The sequence below is a fragment of the Etheostoma spectabile genome, chromosome 4 (genome assembly GCF_008692095.1).
Source record: "Etheostoma spectabile isolate EspeVRDwgs_2016 chromosome 4, UIUC_Espe_1.0, whole genome shotgun sequence".
Lineage (NCBI taxonomy): Eukaryota > Metazoa > Chordata > Actinopteri > Perciformes > Percidae > Etheostoma > Etheostoma spectabile.
The window spans coordinates 2,378,931-2,392,392 of record NC_045736.1 but is presented as its reverse complement, the minus strand read 5'-3'; the positions used below and the strand labels follow the sequence as shown (position 1 = coordinate 2,392,392).

The following is a 13,462-nucleotide window of genomic DNA, read 5'->3' as shown; positions in this document are numbered from 1 at the left end:
GTGAAGCCTGTTGTAAGAGGATTTCTGCGCTCATATCTGGGCTGGTTTCTACGTTAGGTTGATAAACGACGGCCATTGTGTATACTTCCAGCCTTTTCATTTGTGAGTACTGCTTAATAACGTGTTTTCATTCAAGATAATATGTTCAAGGCCCCCTGAGAATCTTAATAATTAAAAAAACACTGGATCAAGAAATTTGACGCCTAAAGGTTGATGGGAAATTGCTATGTGTCATGTTCAGGGTTAAAGTGGCATTTTCTTTCTCTAGCCGTAATGCTCTGTCTGTTCATTATCCGTTTTCTTCAAAATTGATAAACTCACTCACAGCATGAAAAATTGATGGCCTCTTCCTTTGTGTACCACCCCCCTCTGCTGCCCTCTGTTTTCAACTGAAAGGTGAGTGCTGGCTCGTTGCCAGTGAGCCACTAATGGGTCTGGACATATAGCTTCCGGAAGGCCTTGTGGCAGGTAAGGTGCAGTGTTAAGAAGCCCATTATGCTAATGCTAATTCTGCTGGGGGAGGGTGGGGAGACTTCCCCAAGACTTCTCAATCCCATTATTAGCGGCAGCACGTGGGGGGGGGGAGAGAAGCTCTTTACTGCAACCTGAGCCTTTCAAGACGATTTTAAATGGGATCTGCGGGGAGGTGTGGGCTATTTTCCTCATTACGGCCTCGACAGCTCATTTCCCCTGTTTAGTGCAGCACAGATGGAATATGATGAAATAATATGCTCATTGTGGAAAGTATCGTATTGGTTTTAAAGGAGCGATCACAATATCCTATTATGTTTGGAGGAGGCCTGGCAAGACAAGCCAAAGATTCCTGTTATTACATTTTCTAAAAAGAATAAATTAATTGCTTATTTGACCACCTTTTTTGTAGTATTTTTCAAACAACACAGGGCTTTCCCCCCTGACTAGGGGGATCGTGTCCTGCGTGTGGGGTTTCATTTCCCCGTTGTTCTTTTCCTAAATCCAACCGTCCCGTTGTTGTTGCACGTCCGACAGAGACCGCGGCAATCTTCCACTCGTGGCGCATCATGTCCCGTTTTTTTTTTTTTTCTAAAACCAACCTCAGTGAAGATGCTTCCCACTACGTGCTGAGTACCACAAAAAAAAAAAAAAGCTACATAAATGTTTACTACATTCTTTGCAGGTGAAATGAAAGATTACATTAATTGAACTTTGGGTGTTTTATCCAATATTCTTTCATTTGAAAAACATGTTTAAATGGTTTTAAAACAGAATCTGACTTTGAAATAAACCAGTCTGGGATCCCCTCAACATCCTTTGATCTTAACTATTTCAAAATAATTCATAATTTCTGTCTTTTAAACTAAAAAGCAAGGTAAAATGTTAGGTTTATTGACCACGAACTTAAAACAAAACTTTGAAATAAAAGTGACAAAAACGATTTAAAAAGTGTCAAAAGCATAAAAACAACAAAACGTTTACTTTTGACCTGGATGGACAACACGTTCATGGTCAAAGGGAAGACAACATAAGGGTTAAAAAGAACGGGGTCATTACCCGAACTGCCGTGGGACCGTGTTGGTCACTCACACAGAGGCAAAGGAAAGGAAGGCATGTGTGTGTGAGGATATAAAAAGTTTCCACATAATAAAGAGAGAAGGACAGCCCCTGAATATGTGCTAACAACACACACACACACACACACAAAAACATTCAGTGAATATGTGTGGGATTTGCACATCTCATGTGTATGCCTAGATCTTTGTAAAATATTGAAGACCTCGGCGCTTGCTTCAAATGATATGCATCCCTGAATAGTAGAGTTCATATCTGTTACTGGATGAGCTTCAACTTTTCATCGCATAAATGATACACAAGAAATGCCAACGGTAATAAACATCAGATGGCTGCTATAACAAGACTTGCTTATTTTACAATTATTTCAAGCAGTGAGCACAACACCATCACTTAGAAAAACCAAGCATAAATCAAGAGGCATCTAGCCTGAATGTCTCCTCTGCTTATTATTATTTTTTTCGCGTCTCATGAGCAGGTTCTGACAAGCATGGATTGCACCACTTTTGTGGGATAGTCTGGTCCAATTCTTAAGTTAGTGTGTTTGTGAGTGCCCTGGGGCTTCCGACCTCTGGGGGGCCTCCAAGACCCACACATACATATACATATATATACATACACACACACACACACACATATATATATATACACACACACACATATATATATATATATATATATATATATATATATATATATATATATATATATATATATATATATATATAGAGAGAGAGAGAGAGAGAGAGAGAGAGAGAGAGAGAGAGAGACGTACATACATACACACTATATATACACACATACATATATATACACACACATACATATATATATATATATATATACACATATATATATACACACACATACATATATATGTATACACACACACACAGTTTATATATATCTGTACACAGACATACAGTATGTATAGATATCTCTACTGTGATTAGATATCTATCTATCTATATATCTATGATGTATCTATACTGTATGTATATATACACATACATATATATACACATACATATATACATATATATATACATACATATATACATACATATACATATAAACATACATATATGTAAATACATATACATATACATATATACATAACATATATACATATATGTATGTATATACCGTTGGCACCGTTGCGCAGCAACTTAATGCCCGCTTTGTTTACACTCGGACCAGCTGATTGCCGAAGCCAACAAGCGCCGTCTTGGGCGCCCCGGCCCCACACAGACTCCCCATGGAAATCTGGAGGAGGACACATCGAGGATGCAGAGGTGGATGAAACGGCGAGGGAAGAGAGAGGGGTCCAGGCAACGAAGGCTAGAGAAGGATTTTTAAGCCGTCTCCCCTCTCTCATCATGGGCAATGTGAGGTCACTGGCTAATAAAATGGACGAACTAACAGCGTTTGTCCGGAGTCAGGGAGTACAGGGATGTAGTTAATTGTGCTTCACGGACTTGGCTACACTCGGACATTCCCGACCACAACGTCTCCATCAACGGCTTTCAGACTGTTCGGCCCGACAGGGACTGCACCGAGAGCGGTAAGCGTAAAGGCGGGGGGCTTGCCGTTCTAGTTAACAACAGAGGGTGTAATCCCGTCACATTACGGTTGAATTACATTACATTGACTGCTCGCTGTGGACTCGGCCATATTATCTGCCACGTGAAATCTCACATGCCATCCGCCGTTGCTGTTTACATTCCGCCTCTGCCAACCCACGTCGCGTGTACCGTCACCCACACCACCATTGCCCAACTCCAGACTCAACACCCCAGTGCCCTCATTGTGATCGCGGGTGACTTCAACCATGTCACCATGACCACCACACTAACAAACTTCACCCTACGTGAGCTGCCATACCAGAGAGGAGAGGACCCTGGACCTGCTGTATGCAATGTCGGACCCATACAGCTCTTCCCCCTCCCCCCCCCACTGGGCAATCCGACCACAACCTGTTCACATCAACCCGCTATGGGCCTCTGTGAAAAGGCAACCTCTGACCTCAAGGACAGTGAGGAATGGTCGGAGGAGGCCTATGAGACACTTACAGGATTTTTTGAGGTGACAGACTGGATGCACTCGGTGAGCCACATGGAGAGGACATAGATGGGCTGACTGAGTTTATCTCAGATTACATAAACTTCTGTGTGGACTGCACTGTCCCGCAAAGACTGTTCAGTGTTACCCAACAACAAACCGTGGGTAACAAGGACATCAAGAACATCCTGAATGCTAAAGGAGGGCTTTCAGTGCTGGGAATAGGGAGGAGGGAGGGCCATTCAGGGGGACCTGAAGGTGAGATCAGGGAGGCTAAGGAGAAGTAACAGGAGAAGCTGGAGCGTAAACTCCAGCAGAACAACATGAGGGAGGTCTGGAGCGGAATGGGACCATACTGGCTTCAGACCAACTGGCACAGAGGAGTTGAAGGCAGCTTGGACAGGGCCAACAAACCAATCTGTTCTTTAACAATTTGATGCTCCTGCTCCTGCCCATCCCCCCATTAACACAACTGCGTCTTAACCCCAACCCCACTACTCCCCCTCCCCCCCCTCACTGTCCCTTGTCCTCCTCCCGGAGAGCCCTACCCCCCCCCTCCTAGCCCTCCGTTAACACTCTCTCCCGCCTGACTCCCCCTCCCCCTACCCCACCTGTGCCCTCTGTGTGCCTCACTGCTGACCAGTGAGAAGACAGCTGACCAGACTCCACCTAATAAGGCGGCAGGCCTGATGGTATCCATCCTGGGGTGCTCAAGTTTGGCCTCTCAGCTATGTGGAGTCTCACCATGTCTTCAACCTGAGCCTGAGTCTCCAAAGGGTCCCCATGCTGTGGAAGACATCTTGCCTCGTTCCTGTGCCAAAGCACCCACGCCCCAGTGACTCCAAGGACTAGGACCCGTGGCACTGACCTCCCACTTATGAGACCCTGGAGAGACTGGTTCTGGAACACTGCGGCCCATGGTGAGGCCTCTCCTGGACCCCCTCCAGTTCGCCTACCAGCCCCGGTTGGGAGTTGAGGACGTCATTTTCTCCTGCTCAACCGCATCTACGCCCACCTGACAGGCCGGCAAGCACGGTGACGGTCATGTTTTTTGACTTCTCCAGTGCTTTCAACACCATCCGCCTGCCCTCTGAGTGAGAACCTGACAGCGATGAAGGTGGATCCCCCCCTCGTGTCCTGGATTGTTGACTACGACTGCAGAACCACATATGTGCGCCTGCAACACTGTGTATCAGACAGAGTGGTCAGCAACATCGGGCCCCGCAGGGGACTGTCCTCTCTCCTCCCTTCCTTACACCACGACTTCAACTACCACACAGAGTCCTGCCTCTTCAAATTTTCTGAGGACTCTGCTGTGGTTGGATGTATCAGCGAGGGGGACGAGGCTGAGTACAGAGCTGTGGTGGGGGACTTTGTCACTGGAGTGAGCAGAACCATCTCCCTCAATGTGACAAAGACCAAGGAGCTGGTGGTGATCTAAAGACCAAGGCAGCAGTGAGCCCTGTTTCCATCCGGGTCAGTGTGACATTGTGGAGGACTACAAATACCTGGAGTGCACTTGGACAATAAACTGGACTGGGCCAAGAACACTCAAGCCCTTTACAGGAAGGGCCAAAGCCGTCTCTATTTTCTGAGAGGCTGAGGTCCTTTAACATCTGCAGGACAATGCTGAAGATGTTTTATGAGTCTGTGGTGGCCATGCTATCTTCTTTGCTGTTGCATGCTGGGGCAGCAGGCTGAGGGTAGCGGATGCCAACAGACTCAACAAACTGATTTGCAAGGCCAGTGACGTCGTGGGGGTGGATCTGGACTCTCTGTCGGGTTGTGTCAGAGAGGAGGACGCTGTCCAACTACATGCCATCTTGACAAGTCTCGCACCCACTCCATGGCTTGTTGCTCAATCACAGGAGCACTTTCAGTGACAGACTCATTCTCCCAAAATGCACTACAGAGCGCCACAGGAAGTCATTCCTGCCTGTGGCCATCAAACTTTATAACTCCTCCCTCTAAGTGTCACACACACACTTAGAGAGGTTGAAACTGGACAATATTATCTGTATTATCTGTTTTGTGCAATAACACTGGCCTGACATGTGTGCAATTTCAAATACTACAATTATTATTATTATTTAACTTTTCACCATTCCAAATCCTTAATTATGTTAATTATGTAAATAATGTATAATAACATTCCTTTATGTAAATACCGTACGTATCCAATTCCTTATATTTCTACTCTATAATATTTGTGCAACTACAACACAGAGTTTCCCTTCGGGGATCAATAAAGTATTTCTGATTCTGATATATATATATATATATATATACATACACATACATATAAATATAAATATATCTTTATGACTTTGAAGTACTGTAGCTGTGCACCTTTTCCCATCACAGAGGCTGGATCTTACTTCCCATTATTTGATAGCTCCTCACTCCTCTGTTGAACCGGAAGTTGTTCCGGTCCTCCTTTGTGAAGGCCTTCTCAAAGCTCTATTTCCTTCCCCGAGGAGTGAGGCTCGAGCGAGGATACACAAGAGCAGCCTTTGCGGATGCTGTGCACCTGAACGTCGCTAACTCTGCCCATACAACTGATGAACGCATGTGGCCACTTCAGAAGTTGTCTCTTAAAACACTTTTCCTCATTTGCTCTCTCCTCGTAAGATTTCCTCCGTCTCTCCCATGCCATGACTAAGATGCGAGGAAAGGAAGCAAGTGGAGGAGCCTTGGATACAATTTAAGGTAATGGAGATCCGGCCCCAAACAGGTAGAACGTGAGCACCTCTTTCATGAGCTTCAGAAGTGAAGATTGCATATATTTGTGTTTACATTATTTTACACCTGGGAATGTTGGCTGAATGGCAATGTATTACAACTGCAGAAATAGTCTTTGAAAGAAAAAACTAATTCAGTAAAGTTTTACAACACATAACATTAAGAGATTTACCCTAAAAGACCGGTTGCAACACCTCTTTGCATTTTAGCCTTTCAGCTAGATGTGTGTTGAAGTTATCTTCCCCTTCCAAACAATCTGTACCAATGAGAAATCTTCTATTTTTGTACACGTAGCATCTGCCCCAGGGGCCCGGGAGGCACAGGAAAGATGATCTGTTCTCCCTCGCTTTGATTTTATGTACCTCACACACAGCATTTCAGCTTAACTTTGGCTGAGGTAAATATTCTTTCAACAAATACCATTTAAAACAAATAATGTATTAAAGAATTCAGTGCATTGCTGGGAATATTTAATACTGAACAGAAAGTCCTTAAAGTGACATCCTTCTCAAACCCACTTTTCACATGTAAGGTATACAGTGTGTATTATCACTGTTAGATATGTTGCATGACGGTAAAATGTATAATTGAAAAGGGCAACATTTAAATTCTAAGGTCTTATAAGAAAACCTTGTTTTGAACAATTTTTACAAGACACAACTTACATATAATTTCAAAGTTCAGTGCAGTGCTTAGTGACGTTTAAAGGTGACGTCACATGCAACACATCCTCATGACAAGATTAATTTGGATTTTCAAACACCACAATACATTTGTCGTACAGTGGCAACCTGGCCTCACGGCAGTTTGTGAAATGGTAACGTCATTTTGATCTGTTGATTTGTCAACAGGGACACGATTTTGTCATTTATTTCGTGGTGGAACAACGGCCACCGGGGCACATGCCGCAGTTTCTGGGGGACACAACAACGGGAAAATGAAATGCCATACGCCGGCGCCGGCTGCCATGACACTGAGCTGCTCTTGGGGACGCAACAATGGGGAAATGAAACCGTGACAACAATGGGACGCGCTACAACGACGGGATTGTTGTGGTTAGGAGAAGAAGATCGCGAAAAGGAACTGCCACACAGGTTGCGATCCCCGGTCTCCGGGGTGAAAGTCCTGTGTTGTTTGACCCATCCACCACCCCAACTAACTACAATCGGCTTTTCAATACTACTTGCTATTGTAATCGTGCTTTTATCACAAAAGATGCTTCCCATTTAAACACATTAGTTTAAAATTTGTGCTCACTACCATAAAAAAATAAAAAATAAAAAAAATAATGTCCCTGTAAATGAATCAATAGATTTAACGAAGGCCATTTCACGAACTGCCATGAGACTGGGCTGGCATTGGAGGTTGAATCCTGTGACCGAATGTAACGGCGGAAGTTTTAAATGATGTAGTACAACTAGCAGAAAGTAGTAAACATTGTGAAACAGAACTAGTTCAGTTTAGGCAACGAAAATACTTAGTAATTAACAAACCATCAGGGATTGGCTTAAAATGAATCACATGAAAATGTACGTCAGTGTGTCACAGATTAAGGTCCGTAACATTTATAGCTTAAAATAACTTCATGTGAAAATGACAGTTGACTTTTTGTTTAACATAGGACACAAACCCTGATCTCCTGAGCAGAAGATGCTTGACCCATCCACCAATCCAGCGTTAGGGTTCCATTAAATATAATGTTGTTTAGCCTACCATACCTAATCAAAACAGTAACATTAACAATTTGGTCTGATCCTGTATTTTTAATCGATGTTGTCATCTTTGTTGGCATGTACTCTATGTCAACTTCTTTGCTACTGCAGCAAAATTAATTGCCCCTCGGGGACAAATAAAGGTCTTGAACTTGATTTTTTTATTTTTTAATTGTCAGCAATCCCAACACAGGCAATATTGTCTATTTGAAAAGTGACACATAAATGCCTTTATGCTAGCCTGACGTCGTCATACTCAGATTCTCGTCAGAAAATGAGTCTGATTCTGTTCCATTGGGCTGTGATTATGGGGCATTTCAACCAGACCAGTAAAGAAAATGCCTCAGCAGTCAATTGGTTAGACCTACAACCAATCAGACCAAACGAGTATGTGACGTATGTTGAGCGACGCATAGTTGTAAATAGAATTAAATTGCTAGCTACCGCTGATGTTAGCTACTAGCAGATAGCCCCGCCAGTTTGGAAAAAGCTAATGACATTACATCCATGTTACAGGCTTTACAGCATACATACATTTATAAATCCCTTGGATGTATTATAAGATTATACCATGGATGTATTATAAGATAATACCATAGATGTAGTAATACATGGTGAATATATATAAATAATTGGGTGGGGTACTATTCTGGGTAAAGTTACAATTATAATTCTAATCGGTTTCATGTTCTATCAATTACTGATGGTGTATAATCTGTCTGGTGGAGCCTTCTGTCATAACAGACCTTCGTGCAATTGGCCTTTAATACACCATGGTGTTTTTGTAATGGGTTAGAATAGGCCTAGAACAGTTTTTTTCTCCTTTTCATTAAAGAATGAGGATGTAGACGCTTTGTCAGCATCTCCCACAGAGAGGGACCAGACAGACACGTCTACTAGGGTTTACATCTTAAAAATAACATCTAACAGTAAATATAGTGTACATTAATAAAACGTGCACCTTCTTTTTCTTGGAACAGAGCAATGCTGGAAATGACAGAGGAAGAGGGCCCATCCACCTCCACAGCACACCACTTACCTCAGTAAGATGTCGAGCATTAGCCCATGACTTTACAATGCAGCTAAGTAGAAATTCAGTGTTTTTTTATGTATCCATAACTCCCTGTGAAACAGCTATTTAGCAAAACAAACTGAAAAATATTAAGAAATGGACCACATAAAGCTGCAGATATAAAAGACAAACTTAGAAATACATCTGCTAGAACATCATTCAAAGCTGGGTGAGGTGCCCGCAAGTGGAACTTGTTGAAAAGTTTTAGTCGTGCTTAGTCTAGCTTTCTGGATTAACCCTGCAGAGATCTGAGGGCCAGTTAGAGCTGTAGTGCATTTACTTTTATATTAATGAATGTCTGTTAACAGTCAAGCCGTTGCCAAATAAGTTGATACAAAGTTAAGTAAAACTACCAGCACCAGACAAGTCTCTGTATTTCTCAGTATGGCTGTGCTCAGGAGATTGTGTTGTCCGGCGATTGTTGCGCGCAATAACGCAAGTAAAGATAAAGACCTCTTCTGAAGAGTCCATCATGTCCACATAGTTTAATGTGGCTGCGCCGACAGTTTTGCTGTCATTACTTTCTCATGTGGGCAACAGAAACTGTGCACCATATCTTTAACCGTAGTTGTGAATGCCAACACAAAAAGAGTCAAAGGGACTGGACATCTGGCCGAAAAGGACAAGGATTTTTTGGCGGAATCGGAGCAATCCCAGAAGTGGAACATCATGGAAATAGACCATATCCACTCTGGCTGTAGCTATATTATCTTTAATTTGGAATGCTACAAGCTACTATTTAGACTAACCTGTGCTTTAATGCCTTGGAAAGACAATTGACATCATCTTAATTTACGGAAGGGGCTGTGGTAGGATTATGTGCCAATCTATGAAGCCAATCACACCTGGAATAATCTTAAATATATCAAATGAACTAATTGGCGCTTCAAGGCTCATAGCTTTGATGACTCTTGTGTGACTTGGGAGCCCCACAAACAGTATGTAGTGTTCAGCAAACATGTCAGTGCGTTGAAGAGTCACATTTCTGTCAGCCAGGCAGACGGTTGTCTTGGAAATATGCTCAGCATCACAGCTCTTAGAATAGAAAACTCCCATAGAGGTGCAACAACGAGTTTCTTTAGAACTAAGAGCATGTCCAGAAAGTGGAATGTTGTTTTGCCATCAAAGGTGAGTTGGTATATAACATTATGTACAAATATTAGTCTAAAAAACCTGTAATTATCAGCAGTGAAAGGAAAGGTTGTGTCCCCTTCAAATATAAGACTACCCTTTTATGCTGTACTCAAAACATGGAGGACAAAAAACAGTGTGAATAATTTTGGAATACTTGTTAGTAATGAGAGCTTCTCAGCATAAATTATCAAGAAAACTATTAACCTAATGGCGCATATTTAATAATAAAGTAATTAACCTAATGTGTTTAAAATTCTCAACATTATCATTTATCGGGCAGTATTATAAACAGCAGATGTTGGGAGCTGAAAAATCAATCTTTACCTTCACAAACACAACATGATTAGAAAGATCATCTGATCAAAACTACAGTATATTCATGCCATTTTAGTTTTCCCAATAATAAGCCTTTTACATATTCCTTTACTTATTTACCCTGGGAATATCTTTTACCTTCTTCACAGTTGGTATTCAGATTGCAGTAGAGCTACAATTCAAATTGAATCTGGCGTTTATCATTTTTGCATACATAACCACTCATCAGCTACAAACTACACTCAAAGCTTTGCCTGTAAATTCTTGTTTGTTGCATGTTTCATTTATATGCAAAACCATATCACTCTGAGCAAGACTGCATTAAAAATACAATTTTGAACTTTTGATAGTACCGGCTGGGCGACAACTGACGGAACACCAATCAATGGAGGTCTATCTTGTCGCTGTAGCAAATGAAAATTTCCGATCTGATTAACATCAAAAGCACAATTAAGAGATAAGCAGTAAAGAAACCAGACATAATGGGAATGGGAAAACACCAAAGCAATAACAACTAAGTACCCCCACTCCCAGGATAATGGAGTCATAGCCTGGTAACAGATTTAGGGACCAAATGACTACTTCTCAAGTCATGTAATTACAATCTCTTTCTGTGTATTTCCATTCTTCCAGGGGGCGAAAGATGAAAGGTATTGTCTCTGCTGCAGGATTGGGAATACAGTGTGACCATTTTACTCTGTCCTTGCATACTGTACAGTATGTAATTATCTTGGAGAAGTGTGGTGTCCCTTTTAAGTGCAAGGACATTGACAACGGAAACAGATTCATTTATTGGGATTCCCTTTTGTTCTTTTTTTTTTTTTAAATGGAGTGAGCAGCTAGGCTGCAAATAATAAGAACAAGACTTACAGTCTACACCGATATTCTGTTAAATTGTACTTGGTTGGTTCTTATTGGCTCTGGGAGCTAGATGCTAACACATTAGTTTAGCATGTCAGTGTGCTATCATTTGCTAATTAGCTATAAACATGAGCGGAAGTGGATGGGAATTACGACAGGTGTTTGGTCATAAATGTAAGTATTAGGTACATTAAAATTAAGGGATTGCAATTCATCCTGAGGGGAACATGAATATCCATACCAAAATTGAATGGCAATCTATCCTTCCGTCTTTGAGAAATTTCACTGAAAATCAGAAAGGTCAACCCTCACTGTAGTGCTGAAGGAAAAGTCAGAGGATTACCAACTCTTTAGGATTCATCCTCTGGGAACCATGAATGTTTGTACAATTCTTTTTGCAAATCAATATAGTAGATGTAGAGATATTTAACAGTATAAATGAACATGTTCTTCTGGAGGAGCTACAGGAAATATCGAGGGATCACTACTCTGGAGTGAAGGGAGTACATTTCCAGGGCCTAGTTTTTCAAAAGTTTTTCAGATCACGGATTGGATCAAATCATAGAAATTGGTTTATCAAAAGCAAAAGAGGGATTTGGAACTAACATCAGAGCATGTAATCCGATTTTACGTTTGATCTAGATCAAACCTGTCCTTTGGGTTTTTCAAAATTTACAACTCTGTCTGGGATCCATTTGATCAAAAAACAGGATGATCCTGATCCCCTCAGAAGGATGGATTCAGTTGAGATTTTTCGAACCAAATTAAATCAGTTATTTTTTTAGGTGAATGATCACAAAATTATATTTGCTTTATTTTGAATGAATGTTTACTTTTGGCATATACATTTCTATATTTTTGAAGCATATATAAAGCATGTCAGATACTATATATATATATATATATATATCTATCACCATTGGATGGTATATTTTTGTTAATTAACATTATAAATAGTGCTGTCGGTTAACTGCATCAATGGCATGGCCGGCATACCTTTCTTAAAATCCCTTGGAAAAAACCCATCTTCGAGCTAGCAGGCTACACACTGAAAAGTGTGAAGGAAATTGGATCAGGCAACAAGGCATGTCTGCTTGGTTCTTTCGGGGAATGATTTTAAAGATTTACTAAGAAAATGTTTACATTTACTTTACCTGGGATGCTTTGGTACCGATTGGTGCCGTGGAAGAAGTACACACGCTGATACACTAATAAGAGCAAATTAACGTCAACCATGTATCCAACTTATTTAAATAGTTCATCTTACTGTATTGTGTCAACAATTAACTTCATTTTTCATTGTAAATGGTGTTTTCTTTTGCAGGGTGCAAATGTTCCACCAAACAGAGTTTCTTCTCGTGACTTTTTTGCAGAGCCACCGTCGCTGCGTCCCAAAGTTAGCGCTGTCCAAGACAACTGCAGTTGGTTTTAAGAAATGCAAACAATCTGGAGAGTTTTGTTCTATCCCAGAATATTTCTGTGGTGTAACCAAATCTCACGATGCAGCGCTGTGGGTTTTACAATGCAAGACTAGGGGCTCTCTAATTCGATTAAGATAAGTCATCTGGGGACCCTGGCTATATCTACTAAGTTGGTAAAGTTACAAACTGTCATGTCAATTTGTCCAATAGCTGTTGTAATGTCTGAGTCAGGACCAAAGTGGGGTTACCGACTGACTGATCATGCTATCCCTAAAGCCATTTTCTTGTCATGCATTCCACTACTGACTACAGGAATCTATCATCGAGACTGAGTGATAAGGTAACTTCAAGTGCAAAATGTGAAGACCAGTCATCACATGGCTACTACTGTACAATCCTGTGATAAATGTGCAATAACATACTTTAATTCCTCATCTGAATAAAACGATGTAATCTGGAGGAGGAAAACGGCAGGGAAAACTTCAAAGAGGAGTTGGAGCTTTGAAGGTGTCGCTGGTAGCTTCAAAGAGCAACAGACATGTCTCCCGATGGGCTGAAAGCTCATAAGCGTATAATGACAGTTGCAGTGGGGGGGG

At 41.5% G+C, this 13,462-nt stretch overlaps 1 long non-coding RNA gene across 1 annotated transcript in view; it reads right to left on the bottom strand.

Annotated features, from left to right (window-relative positions):
- Nucleotides 1–1,185: 1,185 nt before the first annotated feature.
- The window catches only part of LOC116687528 (uncharacterized), an 18,789-nt gene continuing 6,512 nt past the window's right edge, over nt 1,186–13,462 (bottom strand). The window contains exon 3 of the long non-coding RNA XR_004331578.1: nt 1,186–1,300. This is a non-coding gene — a long non-coding RNA (uncharacterized LOC116687528). The remainder of the gene's footprint in view (nt 1,301–13,462) is intronic.